This window comes from Lycorma delicatula, chromosome 3, assembly GCF_047948215.1.
Source record: "Lycorma delicatula isolate Av1 chromosome 3, ASM4794821v1, whole genome shotgun sequence".
NCBI classification, from domain to species: Eukaryota; Metazoa; Arthropoda; class Insecta; order Hemiptera; family Fulgoridae; genus Lycorma; species Lycorma delicatula.
This window is the reverse complement of record NC_134457.1, coordinates 203,635,540-203,655,431: the sequence shown is the minus strand read 5'-3', so window position 1 is coordinate 203,655,431 and position 19,892 is coordinate 203,635,540. Positions and strand designations below refer to the sequence as shown.

Here is a 19,892-nt window from a genome sequence, read left to right as displayed (position 1 = left end):
AGACATTACCGATAGAGGGACATTGACAATTGACAATTTACTGTACATACACATTATCTCACACACACGCACACACACATACACACTCACACATCCGCAAGCAGAGAGAGAGAGAGAGAGAATGCGAGAAAGTGTGATAGAGAGACATTACCGATAGAGGGACATTGACAATTGACAATTTACTGTGCATACACATTATCTCACACACACGCACACACACACACACACACACACACACATCCGCAAGCAGAGAGAGAGTGAGAGAATGCGAGAAAGTGTGATAGAGAGACATTACCGATAGAGGGACATTGACAATTGACAATTTACTGTACATACACATTATCTCACACACACACACACACACACACACACACACACACACACACACATCCACAAGCAGAGAGAGAGAGAGTGAGAGAATGCGAGAAAGTGTGATAGAGTGACATTACCGATAGAGGGACATTGACAATTGACAATTTACTGTACATACACATTATCTCACACACACACACACACACACACACTTACACATCCACAAGCAGAGAGAGAGAGAAAGTGAAAATAATGCGAGAAAAAAAAGAAATAACGGTGCAAAAAATGAAAGAAGTCTGTTAATTTTCGACTACATTGGCAATTTTGATAACGTAATTTGTTTTTATTAAATAGTATTTTAATACATGTAAAAGTAAAAAAATCGTTTTGAAATTGGTTCCTTCTTTTATTTTAAATTCAAATATATATTTTAAAGCGATTATATATTAAAGATTACTAAGTTACGTCAGGAGGGATTCATTATAACAATTAAACAACTGTAATACAATTGACCAATCAGAGACACAGAAAAGTAATTAACTTGTTTTCAATTCTTATAACAAAGTTGTTTATCCTTTTAACGACGGATTAAGAGATGTCACGAGGTAGTCGCTCGAGTCTGTAACGAAACTCTCCGATATGATTGACCAATCAGAAACGCAGAACTGTAATTAACTTGTTTTGAATCTATCTTGTGACGTCGTACGAAGTAAGACAGCTCTCAGTTCGTCGTTGACCGTTACTGAGTGCATGTCGTTTATGTGGTAGCTATGAACAATCTTCTAGAAAGGTAAACCACATAATTTAGGACATTATTTTAAAGTGAGGGACATTTATTTTATTGCATACAACATAGTTTTATTTTTTTTAATGTATCGGTTTTAAATTAAACATTTTTTCTTTATTACAGTTTAATGAAAATTAACATTTAACGTAGCTTTTTTAAAGCACGTTGCCACAGTTTATATCTACTTTGCATGAAATTTTGTTTTTTAATGATTTTTTTTTAGTTTAAAATCTATTCTAGATAAATAATAATCTTCCATTTTACAAAATTTGGTTTATTCAAAAAAAAAAAAAAGGGGTGATGTAATCTTTTTTGAAATGGATACATCAACGTGGCAAAATTTTTATAAAATTAATTACCGATGAATTTTATGTAGGAACTAAAATGAATTTTATTCAAGAAAATGCTATAAAATGTATTAATATTTTCAATAATTTTATAGGAATTGCCTAATTTTTGTATTACATCTGGATAGATTACTTGTATAAATAGTTAAGTGTAATCTATATGTACTGAATAGACAAGTTTTTTCTTGCGCTTGGCTACCTTTAATGTCTACTAAAAATAAGTACAAATACCTTAGTACAATGAATATCTTGCAGGAACTATCAAATTTTATAGTTTTATGTATCAAATACTTTAATTATTATTGCTGAAACAGGAAATATTTTTTAGAAACTATATTAAAAGAACAGTTTGTATTTTGAATTAGGAAAATAATAATGTGCAGTTTTATATCATTTAAAATACACTTATTCCTTTTTAGTTTTTCAGATCATAATAATTGTGTTGTCTCCCCGCTAGAACAATCAGAATCTTCTTTCATACAAAATCATTGAACTAAATCTTTTTGGAGATCCACACATTTTCACATCTACGATGTTAAATTTATTTTTTCTGTAATTCTCTAGAAAATTCAAGAAATAAAAGCCCCAATTATCACTTGTACAAATATTTTTCATTATTACATAGGTATTCTTCATTTATTTCTCAAGAGTTTATAATAATAAGAAATTATCTTTTATCTTAATTAAAATTTATTTTTGTTTCCCATATTTCTAAATTTTTCCTGGACGTCAGTTGTAGTTAACTGCATTCATTTCTGGGTCTCTCGATTGTAACCTGAAAAAGAAATCTTTTGTAAAGCTGTTTTATTGTGTAATCAACCAAACCTGTTTTAGCTAAATTTATTTTAATTTTTTTCAGCTCACTAATAAATAAAAACAGAATATTCAAATCCAAATAATACTTGTTCTAATCCATTTTCATTTGATCCATTACCATTTGTAGTGAATTGCCAACCGGCACTCAAATTTCTGAATACTGTAATACAATCAAAAAAGTTTAATCTTATTTTTTAATTATTTTCAAGCAGGTGCAAATTTTTTATTTATTCTGATTATACAGATGACTAGGTAGAAAGAAAAAATAAGGGCATAATTTTTTAATTACTCATTTTTCTTCTAAGTGAATTTTATTCTACGCTTTAATATATTTTTTATGTAATTCTTAACTTTGTTAGGTTAGATACTTTAGCGGTTAAGGTACTGATGTCATATATCTCTTTTGTCACCACATTCATATAAAAAAGTTAGCGAATTATTCAAAATAATTTCTTCATTGAAATCATTTACAATTTTTTACTCTGCTTTTTCTTTCAGTTACAATTATTTTACTGAATTTATGTATAGCCATTTGTAAAACTTCATACAGGAAGAAAAATACAATCCCAGTTTATATTCCTACATTTAAGAAAATAGTCAAATGATCATATACTGTAAAGGTTCCATTTATTTTCATAATAACAAGTAGTACACTATAATCTTGTTCTTTATGTGAATTCTCTGTTTTTTAATGAAATGCAAACAATACAATTTTTTCAAAAATATTAATAAGCATTAGTTTCCTAACCTTTTAATTAAATATTTAAATTTAACCTCTTTGGAGAGAGATAAATGTTTTTACTATGTATATTTCGTATACAAATTATGTTTACACGGTTTTGTTGGCTCAAACAGTAATTTTAATAATATACATAAAATAATTAGGTAGCTTGTAATTGCATGTACTTGTAGTGTAGCTAGTAATTTCATGTAGCTTGTAATTGCATGTTCTTTTTATGTAGCTTAGAAATATAACTGTTTTATCATAAAAAATAGTTTTACTAACATTGACTAACATTAATTACACTAATTAATTTAAGTTTAGTTGATGGGTATTTTATGTATATCATTCATTCTGCTGTATTTGAGTTGAATATCTAAATTTAAATGTAATATAAATCGATTATCAATTATTAAATTATAACTGGGTCTTCAAAGAGGTTAAATTATAATTGATTTTATTGAAGAAGTTATATAAACCACTTAACAGGCTTTTTATACACTTTTTCCAGTATTCTTTAAATTAATTATTTTTACAGCAATTTTTTTGTAAATAAGGAGAAATTTGTGATATGCTAATTCATAGTATTGGCTTTGTTCAATCGTATTTGATCTGTTCATGTAAAACATCCTTGCATCTTATTTTCTTTGTGGATTCACTTTTATTTTATAATTATCCTAAGTAATTTCTTAAATAAATAACCATATTTAACAAAAAAATTAATTCTAAAATGACCCTTTGATTATCTACATATAAACAAATTTAAGAATACAAATCAGATTTTTTGGCATTCGTTTAAAAAAACTTTTCACCCTAACCATATAATGTTAAATAAAACTATTTTTGACACCATCAAACAGTATTTGAAAGTATACTGGACTTCTACAGAGAACCATCAAGGAACTATTACAGTATATCCATCAGGAATCATTTTAGTTCTATTTAAAAGGCCTATCACTATTACCGTTGACATTTTTACAACCTAAAAATACACTACATTAAACCTTTTATATGAGCAAATTATATATATAAACCTCCTGGTTTTAGTCTTCTAGAATGTATGCCATATCTTGCCTGGTGGTTATCCACTGAAATTATTAGTTTATTTCTATAAATGTATATTTTTTATAAACAATTTTCCAAAACCATGTAAAACTGAAATCGAGCACATTCTCTTTCTTATACGGGATTAGAATTTGTAATTTAATTGGTACCTGTCACCTGCTATTAATCATTCTGCACCTCCCACTGTTCACATATAGAATTTCTTTGTAATTATATTTCATATTGTTGATGAAAAAAGACCTCCTTTTTGATTACTGAATAATAAAATTTAATTTTTTTCTATAATCCTACAGATACAGGTAACTTCAATATTACATTTAGTATTTGCATTATTACCCCCTTTTCACTTGCATTGTCATTAATCGTAACTTGATTCCATTTGCTATTCATTAGCAACTTTACCTTTTTTTCAATAATATAAATTATAGACTTCCAACCAGGATTGGCAATATTATGCTGTGAAAATGCATTCTTAGAGAATCTTAAATGGGATAATCAAGAGGTCTGGATAGTAATGCATACACCTGCACAGGTACAAAAGGGGAAAAAAGAAATATGAAAAATACAAGTAAATTCATTATGATTAAAGACTCTCTGAGTAATTGATTTCTTCTATTTTTAATATTGAAAATAATAGAAAAATCCCTTAAGTTATATTTCTTCAAATCGATAACATTTTTCCGTTGACATTATGAAACAAACATCTTCTGGTTAATATTTCCCTAGTTCAGTCTTCTAATTCGGTTTCATTTTAAGAAATACAGTTTCAAATTATTTAACTGTAACAACACACAGATTAGAGTGTATATACAGACAGAAAATTTGATATGTCATATAGTTCAGGGTGTATTATTTTAAATTTTTTATCAACTTAGCAAGTCTGATATGCTCTGAAACACTTCAGGGTGTATTGTTTTAAATTTTTGGTCAACTTAGCAAGTCTGATATGCTCTGAAACAGTTCAGGGTGTATTGTTTTAAATTTTTTATCAACTTAGCAAGTCTGATATGCTCTGAAACATTTCGGGGTGTATTGTTATAAATTTTTGATCAACTTAGCAAGTCTGATATGCTCTGAAACACTTCAGGGTGTATTGTTATAAATTGTTTATCAACTTAGAAAGTCTGATATGCTCTGAAACACTTCAGGGTGTATTGTTTTAAATTTTTGGTCAACTTAGCAAGTCTGATATGCTCTGAAACAGTTCAGGGTGTATTTTTATAAATTTTTGATCAACTTAGCAAGTCTGATATGCTCTGAAACACTTCAGGGTGTATTGTTTTAAATTTTTGGTCAACTTAGCAAGTCTGATATGCTCTGAAACACTTCAGGGTGTATTGTTTTAAATTTTTGGTCAACTTAGCAAGTCTGATATGCTCTGAAACAGTTCAGGGTGTATTGTTTTAAATTTTTTATCAACTGAGCAAGTCTGATATGCTCTGAAACACTTCAGGGTGTATTGTTATAAATTGTTTATCAACTTAGCAAGTCTGATATGCTCTGAAACAGTTCAGGGTGTATTTTTATAAATTTTTGATCAACTTAGCAAGTCTGATATGCTCTGAAACACTTCAGGGTGTATTGTTTTAAATTTTTGGTCAACTTAGCAAGTCTGATATGCTCTGAAACAGTTCAGGGTGTATAGTTTTAAATTTTTTATCAACTTAGCAAGTCTGATATGCTGTGAAACACTTCAGGGTGTATTGTTATAAATTGTATATCAACTTAGCAAGTCTGATATGCTCTGAAACACTTCAGGGTGTATTGTTTTAAATTTTTGATCAACTTAGCAAGTCTGATATGCTGTGAAACACTTCAGGGTGTATTGTTATAAATTGTATATCAACTTAGCAAGTCTGATATGCTCTGAAACAGTTCAGGGTGTATTGTTTTAAATTTTTGATCAACTTAGCAAGTCTGATATGCTCTGAAACACTTCAGGGTGTATTGTTTTAAATTTTTGGTCAACTTAGCAAGTCTGATATGCTCTGAAACAGTTCAGGGTGTATTGTTTTAAATTTTTTATCAACTTAGCAAGTCTGATATGCTCTGAAACATTTCGGGGTGTATTGTTATAAATTTTTGATCAACTTAGCAAGTCTGATATGCTCTGAAACACTTCAGGGTGTATTGTTATAAATTGTTTATCAACTTAGCAAGTCTGATATGCTCTGAAACACTTCAGGGTGTATTGTTTTAAATTTTTGATCAACTTAGCAAGTCTGATATGCTCTGAAACAGTTCAGGGTGTATTGTTTTAAATTTTTGATCAACTTAGCAAGTCTGATATGCTCTGAAACAATTCAGGGTGTATTGTTTTAAATTTTTGATCAACTTAGCAAGTCTGATATGCTCTGAAACACCTCAGGGTGTATTGTTATAAATTGTTTATCAACTTAGCAAGTCTGATATGCTCTGATACACTTCAGGGTGTATGGTTTTAAATTTTTGATCAACTTAGCAAGTCTGATATGCTCTGAAACAGTTCAGGGTGTATTATTTTAGATTGTTGCTTCACACAAAGCAAATCTTATATGCTGTGACAGTTCAGGGTATATTATTTCAACGTTTTCCTTAATGGGTAGGAGATTCAATGTGCTCTTGCACAGTTCCGGGGTGTATTATTCGCATTTTAGCTTATCAGTTACCTAATATGATACACAATTATTTTTAATTATAATTCTTGATTACATATTGACATTGTAAATATCTATGTTGTATGCAATGAATAGTTTCCGCAAGTGCCGGGTACATAAAGCATTCGCGCCGCGTCAACCGTGTCGCGACCGTACTTGATCATCCCGATATCGTTCATCGGGTTCGGTTGGGGGGTGCTGTGTATATAAATGTGTCTATATATTGGGGGGGGGTGATATATAAATATGTTAATGTTAGAAATAGTTATTCATATAATTCATAATATTTAGTTATTCTATGTTTATTATGTTTCTTTGTCTTTTCAGCTCATCACTTCACTACCAGTGGCTGAAGCCCTCCTTAACTCAATTTAAATTCATAAAAAATTCAGTTTTATAATTTAAATTTTTATTTTAATTTTAAATTTAATCGCATAAAAATTCCTTTTTTAGTTTAAATTACTTTATAAATTTTTATTTGAAATATTAATGAGTGGGTTTTTAAAATTACCTTTTTTGTAAATTATTTAAATTTTGTTCATTTCATTGACAAAATTAATCATTTAAATAAGTTCAAGAAATTAAAAAATAAGTAAATATATAGAGGCAATTTCTTAATTAAATGCAGCTTTTAAATCTCGTTCATGTAGGATATAATGTTTATTTTTAATTTTTTTTTTATTTGATATATATTATATTACATAAGCTTTTTCTTAAATTTTTTTTTTGTAGGTGTTAATCAAATTGAAGGTTAGAGCATATTTATATCTAATTACAGTTTTAAGAATTTTTTATTTTTTATTTTATTTGAAATATTTTAAATTTTGAATACCCTTTGCATTCCCCAATCTGCATTCAGCCAACCAGCTTCAGAGAAGATGCATGCTTGCATGTTAGTTTAATTTTTTCAAACCAGAGTCAGCTGATTTTAGAGGTGCCATAATAAATTATTTCACTTTATTTGCTTTTTTTTTTATTAAAACAATTAACTTAGTTGCAAAATTTACCAATTTTTTGTGGTAAAAACCTAAGTAGAATGATTATTTGAAAAAAATCCATCTATCATAACAGTAATCCAAAATACTTCAAAATTTAATAATTTTTTTATGTAATATATTTGCCTTGCATATTAAAAAGGCGTGTACTGATTCTGGTTTTTAGTGTGTAATTATTTTATTTTCACATATTTTGAAATTGTGGGGTAAATAAAGTGATTGGTGAAAATAAAGTGTGAAATTAAAGTGCGATCAATATCAAAGTGAGAAATTAACATTATCTTCCTCACTACAAAAATTTACAAACTATAAATAAAAATGAGACTAGAAATAATACAGATTACCAGATTACATTCCACATCTCATCAACTCTTCACTTCATGCTGCAGCCTATTTCTTCAGACTACCAGATCGACCGATTCTTTCAGCTGCTCGATGGATTTGATCTTTGGATTAGCCTTGGCGATAAATGTATAGCTGTGTTGCCAAATGGTAAAATATTAAGGTACTACTAATTCTTTACTACACCATATAATTCCATGATAATACTAGTATTTATTAAGACTCCATCCGTTTATGTAATGTTTAGCTTCAGTTAGAGCAACCAAGTATTGGAGATACTCACTCTGTGAATTCAACCGGCCATTATCACTTGCCTTGTACCAGGGGCCAAGGTCAGGGCATTAGCCCACTGTGGCTAGTCTAGTGGTAACTCGTCATTGCAAGTCAAATGATTTCAAAGTTGAGAGTTCTAAGGTTCAAATCCTAGTAAAGACTTTTAAATGGATTTGAATATTAGAGTGTGGATATTAGTGTTCTTTCACGGTAGGGTTTCAATTAACCACACATTTCAGGAATAGTCGATGTGAGACTGAACAAAACTACACTTAATTTGCATTCATACATATCATCTTCTTAAGTAATACCTTATGGTGGTTCCCGAGGCTAAACAGAAAAAGAGCGGGTCAGGCCCCATTACTTTAGACTCCAGTTTATATCACTGATAGGTAACTTTCTCTTTTGATACTGCAGGTACTTTTATTTCTAAATTTTTAAAAAATTTTAGGTAGATCGGTCATTAAATGTCATGCGAAACACAGAAATTTTGTGTGGCAAATTACAACATAATGCAATAAAGGAAAAAACAGTATAATAAAGAAAAGAAACTTAATAGTGTTACATATCAAGAAATGCCAGTATCTGGTCAATGCCTAATTTGTCTCTGATAAATATTTTATTTGAATATAAACCACCAAAACACAGTAATTAGATAAGTTACACTTGCCATATTAATTTCCACAGACTGTTTTTTTGCAGTACCCTGCATCTCCAGTATGTATTAAATTCTATTTTTATTACATTAAAACTTATTTATTTTAATGATATCTATTTTTTATGATAAATTATGTTATCTTTTGTGAAATTTTAAATGATATTACAAACATAATTAGGGTATACAACATACCCTATTGTACAGGTACAACGTATACCAAAATGAAACGACTAGCACTAAATAGGGAATCTTAAAGAGCTGCATCAAAAACCAGTCAAATGACCTAAGACAAAAAAATGAACATAAATGTACTTGTGAAAATGTATAATTTATAATTATTTAATTAAATAAAATATTTATAATTTACACAAAAATAATATTAATAAATTAAAAAGAATAAGATAGAATATAATAGCAAGTGAAGGTGTAAGACACTGCACAAACCGGTTATTGGAACATAAGTATAAATAATCTAATTACTGTGTTTAGGTGATTTAAATTTCATATAATGTTAAATTTTATATATATATATATATATATATATATGTATATACAAATTTTTATGAATTTTGTTACAGCAATGAAACTTAATAACTTATTATGTACATTTCTTGGCTTACAATATTTCAAGAATATTTTGAGTATTTATCAGTTAACAACTGTACATCATTTGATTTTTTTTCATCATTGTTAATAAAATTGAAATGCAACATGTACTTATAATTTAACTCAATTATTCTTTTTGTAGAAGACAATTATTCTTTTATAATGTAAAGAATAGCCATGAAAAGCAACTGATTTTGTTTGATTTCATGTGTAAAATAAATGAAATGAGAATCAAATTATTGTCGTGACAGTCATCTTTTCACTTAGATACCTCCTTAATTATAATAAAAATGAATTTTATATATGTTTACAGATAGAGAATGGGTTTTGATAGATGAAAAACAAAGCAATATCTTCATTTAACGTATTATTTTAATAAAAAATATACTGTGTAAAAATTTAGAAGTGATTTCACAAGTTTTTTTGTTTTTGATAATGGAAATTCTGTTTAGTCCTTTATCGTTTTAATTGCTTTAACAATGAATCTCTTGCCTGACGGGGGCTTGAAAATTTAATGAAACCATGCTTGCACCTCTTTGTCAAAATTTGTTGAATATACTTATAAAGTAGATGGCACATAAATATTTCATGAATTTTAAATACCAGAGCAATCAAAGCAAGTGGAAACCTATATGAAATTGTAAAAATAATAAGAAAATAAATGATGCATTTCATTCTATAAAAATATTAAATATGATTTTAAAAAAATAATATAAAAATTAGTAAAAGGATCAGGTGGTATACCGATATCCTGTATCGATTTTTGTTACCATTCAACATTATTCTTAGCTGAAAATTTTAGCTCGGCCAAGTAGGTTCATATAACACACATTCCTGGATGCGATATAGATTTGTTACCATCTACATCAGTGAACCTTAATTCAGAATAATGTTTTTGCATTTATTCTTGGTAAAGCGCTCTGATCTTGTACGAGAGGAATCCTTGCTGCCTTAAAAGGGGCTTAGAGTTTTTTTGAGCGAGTTGTCTTGTTTAGCAATCTTACTTTCTCACCTTCTAACTTCAACTTTTTTCCTTTATTTTCTTCTACCTTGATCTATTAAAAGGGTGTTTTTCAATGATTTCTCAATGGATATCTACCCGATGCGGGGTCCGTAAAAAATTCAGTGTTCTTTGTATCTATCTAGAGTGGAAGAAGGTAGGTACACTTTTCTTGTGTACCTACCTAGCTAGTGATTCTATTTCTGTAAAAAATGTCTATATAAATACTTGTACCTCAGGTTAAATATTTAAGAAGTAAAAATGGACCACCTAATCATTCCTAATAAATATTTTTGTTATAAAAAGTTAAGTGCTATCATACATGAAATGAATTAAATAACTAAAACAAAACTATTTAATTTCACAACCGCTAATTGAATTTGTCTTATTTTCTTTTGTTTCAGGTAACTCAACGGTTCATTTAATATTCTAAGGGAGAGCTGCCATGTAAGTGGCCCTCCTTACATTGTGGTACTCCCTTTTATTGTAGGATAATTTTCTACTAAAGGTACTTACTTTTGTTATTATTGTTTAATATTATAAATTTTCATGTTAAAAATAAGTTGTGTAGTTTTTAAGTTGATAGTATAATATTCTTATAAAATCGCGGTAGGTGCCTAGTCCCAGTAGGGTCCCCTGATAGGAACTTTCCTTTAGGGAATTTTTTATGTCTATTTTTGTGCATGTTTCTATTTCAGGTTCAACATAAATTTTACATTAAAATTACTTAGATAAGCAGTGTAGATTAAGTTTTATGAAAATAGATATAAATTTTGTATATGCTGTGTATGTTTTTTCAGGTACAATGTAGATATTATTTTATTATTAGTTAAGTCGCGTCCGCGATCCCAATGCCCTAGTCCCAGTAGGGTCCCCTGATAGGAACTTTCCTGTAGGAAATTTTTATGTCTATTTTTGTGTATGTTTCTGTTTCAGGTTCAACGTAAATTTTACATTAAAATTACTTAGATAAGCAGTGTAAATTAAGTTTTATGAAAATAGATTTAAATTTTGTATATGCTGTGTATTTTTTTTTTCAGGTACAACGTATATATTATTTTATTATTAGTTAGTTAAGTCGCGTCCACGATCCCAATCCCTAATAGGGTCCTCCTCCCTAAGGGGGAGGTTTTTAGTCGGTGAGAGCCCGACACTACCGTCTGTTGCGGGCGCAGACGGTGGCTGGTAGAGCTTTTCCTCCTCCTACGCAAAAAAAAAAAAAAAAAAAAAAAAATTAACAGTTCATATTAAGTGCATTACTAATCTTTTTGCCAAGTGATTTTGAGTTGTAGGTGCTGTACTGGGAGTACTTTTAAATTCATGGAAGCTGTGACAAAAAAAAATGGTTACTGATTCTCAAATATAATATTGAAAGCGGAAAATGGTTATGGAAGATAAAAGAAAATTTTAGTTAAAGTGACTATCAACCGTAGTTTCAAATCTGGATTGAATAAAAAGTAAGTACTGTAAATGTCTAATAGAATTTTTAAAACACAGCAAAATATAAAAATCACATCTAGAATTGGGCATGGTATTTTAACAAATATTGGGTGCTTAATTCAAAACTTATAAAATTTTGTGTAATACATTGCATTTTTAGATACATACGATTTATTTACCAATAAATGCATAATCAGTGTCATACCAATATTTCAAAAAAGTTATTATTTTTATGTATTCATTTGTTTTCAATTTGTTTAAATCAGCTAAGTTTTTGTTATTCAAATACAGATGAATTGAAATATATTCAATAGAGTTTTTAAACGATTAAATCATTGGAACTAAGTTTTTAAAATAAGTTTACAAATGTTTTCTCGCTTATACGATGTTTTATCAGTTTCTCTAAATAAAAACCAACAACAGTCATCAATCATTCTAGCGTCCCATCTTCCTTGGTAGTGATGCTGACGGAAACGGTCTCCTTGCTCATCACTGACAGAGCACAAATTTTCAGGAAAAAAGTCTAGGTGAGACTTTAGGAAATTAATTTTTAATGACATCCTACGTACTAAATATTTGTAGTTTTTTAACAGCTTATTAACCATAAACATAGTTTTCATCTTTTCTGTGGCCTAAAAAACACCAACAATGTCTCTGAAGGACTTCCATGCAGCTGATGCATGATAAATAACAGGGCTCGTCGTTTCCTGTTGAACCGTTCAGTTACTGAGCATCATATAAAAATAACACGAGGCACCCAGATTTTATCTTTATCCCTGAGTGCGCAATCCAGAAATAAGTTTTTCTTTGAGATTTATGCGTACATTTACCTCTAATGTAACAATAATTGTCTGGATGATTTGAGCATCCATCAACTTTTTAGAGGCCATGTAGCAAATAAAAATGAGAAAAAAATCTCTTCACTATTATAAAGAATTTATGAAAATATAGCAAAACACTAATAACTGTGTGAACACAACACACAGTATAGACAATTGAAGTTTTGACTGAATATAATTTTAAGCTCTGTAGTAGGCAACAACAGATGTCTGTATTATTTGGCTGTCTCAGCGGACAGCCAAATCACCCAGCTTTTGACCCAGTTCTTAAGAATCCTAATATGAGGGAGTATGAGGACCGTCCACGTTGTATTGCGCATGTGGGTGTCTGTACACGACGTCTGCTGCAGCATATGAGTGTTGACTCTCCCTCGTTCTTTCCATCATGTCCGTGCTCGAACCCCCCGTGGAGAATACACCATGTAAATTTTACGTTTGATCTTACAACATAATATAAGTGTTCCACGCCACCTATTGTTTTCTGGCAGATGTTTCAGTTTCTCCTCGCCAAGTTGAACCCAGGCGTGGTGATATATACTGATGGGTCGAAGCATGGCGGTAACGTTGGTTGTGCTTTTGTTATCAATGAACAGTCCTATATGTTTGGCCTACCCGGTGTTACGAGTGTGTTCACCGCAGAACTACTCGCTGTGGATAGGGCTCTAAGTATCGTTGGCCCTAAATATAGGAGCATTCTTATTTGCAGTGACTCGTACAGTGCTCTCCAGACATTGGAAAACCTTTATTCCAAACATCCTGTCATTGACATTTATGATAAAATCGCTGAGTTAAATAAACGCAACAGGGAGGTAGGTTTTTGCTGGATCCCCAGCCACGTTGGAATTCTAGGTAACGAAAGAACAGATTCTGCTGCCAAGGAAGCGTGTATTCAGCCTCCTTTCACCACCCGAGTTAGTACCTTTGATTTTATCAATCATATAAAACAATCACTGCGAGCGAGGTGGCAAAGTGACTGGACGGCTACCGTCGATAATAAACTCCAATGGATTAAGTGTTGCCATGGGGCTCCTCTTGCAGAAACTCTCGTCGTGAGGAAGTTGTCCTCTGCCAGTTACGGTTGTGACATACGAGGATCACACACGAATACCTAATGTCAGGAGAAATGTTTTAATTATTTAAAACAAATAATTTTTATTGTCTATTTTACATCTACAATGATATTAGAATACAAGAATTAATTACATTTTTAGTAAGTAGAAGCAAAGTATATAATGTGCTAACACCAATCAGCTATGATTAATCTAATTACATGTTCATTCATTTAATAGGTAATAGGTAAAAGAGTAGTCGATGAAACACATGATGTTACTGTTCCCAACTGTGAGGTACATTTCGTGAATAATTTTCTTTGACCTAGCAGAAGTCTTATCTTCAGTTATTGAATTACATAATCTGTCGCAATCACAATGTACTGATGCATATAAAGCACAAAAGAGGTAAGAGGTACAATTGCTTTCTATTTCATTAAGAATAATGATTTTCATACACGACCAGTCCCAGTGGTGAACGGAGTGAAGGTGTTGCTTGTAGAGCTGAAAGATTTTCTGCGTTTTAGTGGGCTTGGCCTACTCTGTGTAGAAGATGATGGGCAATTGTTTCAGTCCTCACTTTCCTTACTAAGCCCGGCATGATTGCTTTTTTCTTGAGAATGCCAATGCTATTTTGTGGGACATGCATCTCGTATCTTGTCGCATTCAATCTTTTGTTTACGGCAAATGACATATATATATCTGATTATAATTATTTTATTCATTTATTTTTTCAAAGTACAATTTCTTCCTAAGTAACTAGAAATAAAAAAAAATTATCATAACAGTTCCGGTTCCTCTATCGTTTTTTAAAATAAATATTTAAATATCAATCAGGTTTAAGGTAATTCTTGATTACAAATCAATATTCAGCTGTTCTTCATGATTTTCTGGCACCATGACTATGTCACTCATAATATTAGTATAATCATGAGATTATAATCTACAGATTTTAGTTTAACTGTAAGTTTGCTCACAAAAAATGAATTACAAAACAAATCTCACAGTTGGAAACAGCAATATCATATCTTTCATCAATTGCTCCTTTACCAGCACTAAATAGATTGAAGGAGTGGTTGAACAAGTCATTACATTGTAAATTCCTGATCTGTGAATTCTGTGCTATACAAGTCATGCGAGATACAAGTGATACCATATAAAGTTGATTTCTTTAAATTTACGATGACACTATACAACCAGTCAATGTGATGAACAGAGTGAAAGGACCAATTTCAGGGCTGAATATCAGCTATAGTTTAGTCAGCTTCATGCTGGTATGCAATAATTTTTGTGGGAAAGGCACCAGGAAAACCAATATCCATTTTCCTCAGAAAGCCTAACTATTGATGTTCAGTTTTTATTAAGATTGGCTCAGCGTTTTTTTGGAAATAGATATGTGTCATGTCAGGTTATCTGTTGAGTTATGACTGCTTCAGAGACATAAAAATATTAATTATTGTGAACTAGATTCCTTGAGTCGATTGGAATCCCTTATTCGTCAAATAGATTCCATGAATATCGATTACATCTTTGAGCTTTGTCTTGGATAAAATTCTGGATTTATCTCTTAGGCTGAGGCAATAGCTACTTTCTTAATCGCCCCTTAACAGAGTGATATCTGTCTGCTTATGAGACTTATATCGCAGGCAAATTATAATATTAAAAGCACAACAGACTAAACTTAGATGTCTTGATGAATTAATTTACACTTCTTATAATTTAATTCACCAAATTTCTTCATAACAAAAAGCATAAAGTTAAATTTTATAATTTTAAGGTGAATTGAATTTTGTGTTAACTAAATATCATTAAACAAAAAATTATACCAATACAACTTATAGACTTTGTTACTTATTTGTAATTTAATAATAACTAAATTGGTAAGTTTTCTTTTTCAGCAATGTCAGATGGAGGACTTTTATCCCAGAATTTAGCATAAATAGAATTGTCATTTTCATCAAATTAGATTGGAGAGGAAACAAAAATCTGTGAGTTTTCAATTTATTTATTACAATATATAAAACGTGCAATGCAATAAGTAAAAACCATTAAAAATTTTATGTAGCAAGTGGTAACATCAATGTACATTTAAGAATGTCGAGCAGCTCTTACAAAGGGGAAGACATGTGTAAGGAAAGACTAGAAGGGCTCTAGCAAAAAGAAAAAAAAAGTTCCATAGGTTTTTTTAAGTTGAGAGAAAACGTTAAAAAAATTAGGAAAACTTGGGATTAACTCATCGATTCTTGATTCGATATTATAATATTTGAAGGCTTAACTCTATGTAAAGGCTTATGAATGTAATTAAATTCCATTGTATGAATAACAATTTGTCTTTATAATCAATACAATATTAGTAATGAAGCGATTAATTTGGATAACATCTAAAGTTCCAGGTTGTCTTTCAAATTACTTCATAAAAGAAATGAAGCATATTGTGTGTCAGTTTTAATGTATCTACCAAAGAGAGAAACGATCTGTTTAATTTTCATGAGAAAGTTTTTTATGTTTTTTGGGGTAAGAGTGACATCTTCACTTTCACTGTTGGGAAATGATATTTATAACCACTGATATTCTTTTGCAGAATTTACAAAATCTGCTATATTATAATTTTCAAACCATACAAAGATCACTTATTTTTTTTTTTTTTTGAATAAGTGTTAAGAGAATAAAGCTCACAGAGACGAAAACCCTTTAAATCATTAATTCACTTTCAGGTGTGATTTTTAATTGCAACTTACCTGTAAATTATAGTAGTAAATAATTTACTTTGTTATCCACTAAAACTTTGTGTACCTGCACTTACTCTGCCTTAACTTAAAATTATATTTTAATAAATGATGTCATTTTGTGATAATAAAATTCATAACAGTTAAAATTTATTATTTTTCATTTTACCTTCAAATAACTTTTGTGAACAAAAAGAAAACAAAAACAGAAAAAAAAAACAAGGATGTGGTAGTTGTAAGTTTTAAAATATTTTTACTATAAATTTATATGTAAATTACAATACAATACCTATTGCAAACAATAATTCCATTTTACAATTTCATTTAATTCCACTGTAGTTATTCTCTCTTTTTAGAGCTTAATTTATTGTTAAATTTATTACAAAATGAAGCTTTATGTCACACAATTACTAGTTCATCAGAAAATTTAATAAATATATCAAATATTATCAAGATACCGCAAAACTTACTGAGAAATAGATTTAAAAAAAAACAATAATAGATAATATAGATAGATGGAACTTTTGATGGCAATAAATGTACTTTTATTGTTTTTCATACACTGCATTGCAGATTGTGTGACCAAAAATCCCATTAATGATATTGATAGTATCTTTGTTGTCCACAAAAGATAACCTCTGGGTTTTTTGTTTAATAAATTCTTGTGGGATGATAAAACTGATATTTTGTTTACCAAAATGGAGTAGTTTTACTCTGAAGCATCTTTATAAAAACACTAAGCTAGTAATCATTATTGATTACTTTCATGCCTAAATATTTTCTCATATAATGTGTAAACTCCAATTTGTGGGCTTTTTAAAAACATAATCTTTTAGGACAAAAGAAGTGCTTTCAGATCAATACAGAGGCATACTTTATGAAAAGGGACACTGTATAATCAGTTAACCATTGGCTTATTTTACAATTAAAAGATTTAGTTTTAAAGATAATATATTGTTCTGTTGATGAATTAAAAAAAAAGACTAACATATGATTTACCTGCAAGCACTTCAACATGTACAGATATGGTGTATATGTTCGAAATGATTTTCAGGAACGATTTCTTAACTGTTAATTATTTTATACTAATATTTTATTATTAATGTATTTACATTAATATCATTTCATGTCTCTGAAAATATTATAATTTTTTTCAAATTTTGTAATTTGTTCCGATAAGAATAAAGTCGCAAGTTAGGTTAAATAATTCGTTATAATATTAAAAAAAAAATCAACCTTACCAATTTATATTTTATCCCTAGGGCTTTAGGCCATTTGACAATCCTCAAGAGTAATTTTTTTGTACTTTTAAAAAATTAAAAACATAAATAAAATTTATTAACTATTAATAACCTAACAACAGTCTTCCTTGTTGGAGGGAAATAAGTTAGCCATCGTGATAATTATTAATTTAAATAGAAAATCATCTTCAAATCTGATATGCTGCTTTATTAATTTATTATTATTACAATATGTATAAAAGTTTTGGATATTGCTTGTTTTATAATAATCTATGGAAAAATCTAATATTTTAATAAAATTATTTGTAATTATTTTTATAATAATTATCTGTAATTATGTTCATTCTATAAAATGTGATTAGCATGATTGGATTTATCGAAACAATTTTTCTTTATACTATTATTGTTCTTTAGCTCTAAAAGAAAAAGAACGGTTGCTCCCACACATATATTCTGGCCGGCAGTTTTCACGTTTTAAACTATAGCCAACTTGTCTAAGATATTTATTTATTTGGGGTTTATTATTTTAGTAGAATCGCTATTGTTTATAAAATTTAATTTGTTTGAAATGTTTAACTTAAAAAGTAATAGAACTTTAAATACATCATTTTTATTTTTTTTGAAATTGATATTATACCCCCTGGGTTGGTCTAGCGGCGAACGCGCGTCTTCACAAATCAGCTGATTTCGAAGCCGCGAGTTTTCCAACATTCAAATCCTAGTAAAGGCAGTTACTTTAACGCAGATTTGAATATTAGAAAAACGGTATAAAAAATACCGTTGATACGGTATCCAGATTTACTGTTATCTGGATACCGTTATTAACGCTAACCAGATAACGGTACCGTTATCTGGATACCGTTATTAACGCTAACCAGATAACGGTACCGTTATCTGGTTAACGGTACTCTTATCGATACTGTTATCGGTGTCTGTACCGGTATCGGTACCGTGGATAACGATGTTCTTTGGTGGTTGGGTTTCAATTACCCACACATCTCAGAAATGGTCGACCTAAAACTGTACTAGACTACACTTCATTTACACTCATACGTATCATCCTCTGAAGTAATCCCTGACTGTGATTCCTGTTAGCAAAACTGTATAAAAAGAAATTGAAATCAAGTTATATACAGAGTGTATAACAAAGTTCAACCAGGATTTTTGTAACATATTCCACATGTGAAATTAATGGAAAAAGTTCAAATAAACATACACCCTTAAATGCTTCGTTTGTGAGTAACGGCTAATGACAGATTTCACTCAAGATTTCAGCAACCTCGGTGAAAGAGGTCATTCTTACATTTTTTCGGCATTAATTAGGGGGCAGAATTAGTGATTGCTATGGATTTTTACCTTAAAAATTGAATACAATACCTACCAAAACTGTATCTACAGTAGTTTTTAAGTAATCTGTGATGAAAATCAATGAATTACAGTAAAAAACCCGTTTTTATGTTTGATGTACAATAACTTTGTTAAATGGGTAATAAACACCTAAAACCTTTAAATAAAACTTGTAGAGAATTTAATTCTGAACAAAATTGTGCAAGATAAATCGAACAAAACAAAAAAAGTTTAGAAAAATTAAAATTTTATTTTAATTTTTTTTAAATTTAAACAGTACAGTAGATTTTACCTACCAGTTTATTAAAATATTAAATAAAACCCAGCAGCTTCAAAACATTTCTTGGCTTGCTTCTGTACTGTTCTTGTAGCTCTTTATAGTTCTTCAGGGCTATCCTTAAGTATGTCAGCAGCATCCATAATGCGAACAATTAATTCCTCACGAGAATGTATTTTTGTTTTTTGTACAATATTTTTCACCCATCCCCAGACGCAAAAAGATCTATAAAAGGTTTTAGGTCAGGTGATCTTGGTGGCCAGGAATATGAACCTCCATGACCGCTCCATTTCTTAGGGAAATGATGGATACATTATGCATTAGGTTTATTTATTTTTATAACGCAGGTATTTAAATGCCTATTTATATATTTTTGCAGATTTCATCAAATGTGGGATCATCATGATTTATCTGT

General features: G+C 29.8%; 2 long non-coding RNA genes across 3 annotated transcripts in view; one reads left to right on the top strand and one right to left on the bottom strand.

Moving 5' to 3' along the window:
• Positions 1-1,701: 1,701 nt before the first annotated feature.
• On the bottom strand, positions 1,702-17,997 carry LOC142322372 (uncharacterized). 2 transcript variants are annotated; one of them, XR_012755827.1, is made up of 3 exons: positions 17,854-17,997; positions 13,757-13,945; positions 1,702-2,221 (listed from the first exon to the last, which is right to left on the bottom strand). It is a non-coding gene; the product is annotated as an uncharacterized LOC142322372 (long non-coding RNA). The 2 variants fall into 2 exon arrangements; XR_012755828.1 differs by lacking the exon at positions 13,757-13,945 and adding an exon at positions 9,145-9,235.
• LOC142322371 (uncharacterized) overlaps positions 15,783-19,892 on the top strand; it is a 36,254-nt gene continuing 32,144 nt past the window's right edge. The window contains exon 1 of the long non-coding RNA XR_012755826.1: positions 15,783-15,874. This is a non-coding gene — a long non-coding RNA (uncharacterized LOC142322371). The remainder of the gene's footprint in view (positions 15,875-19,892) is intronic.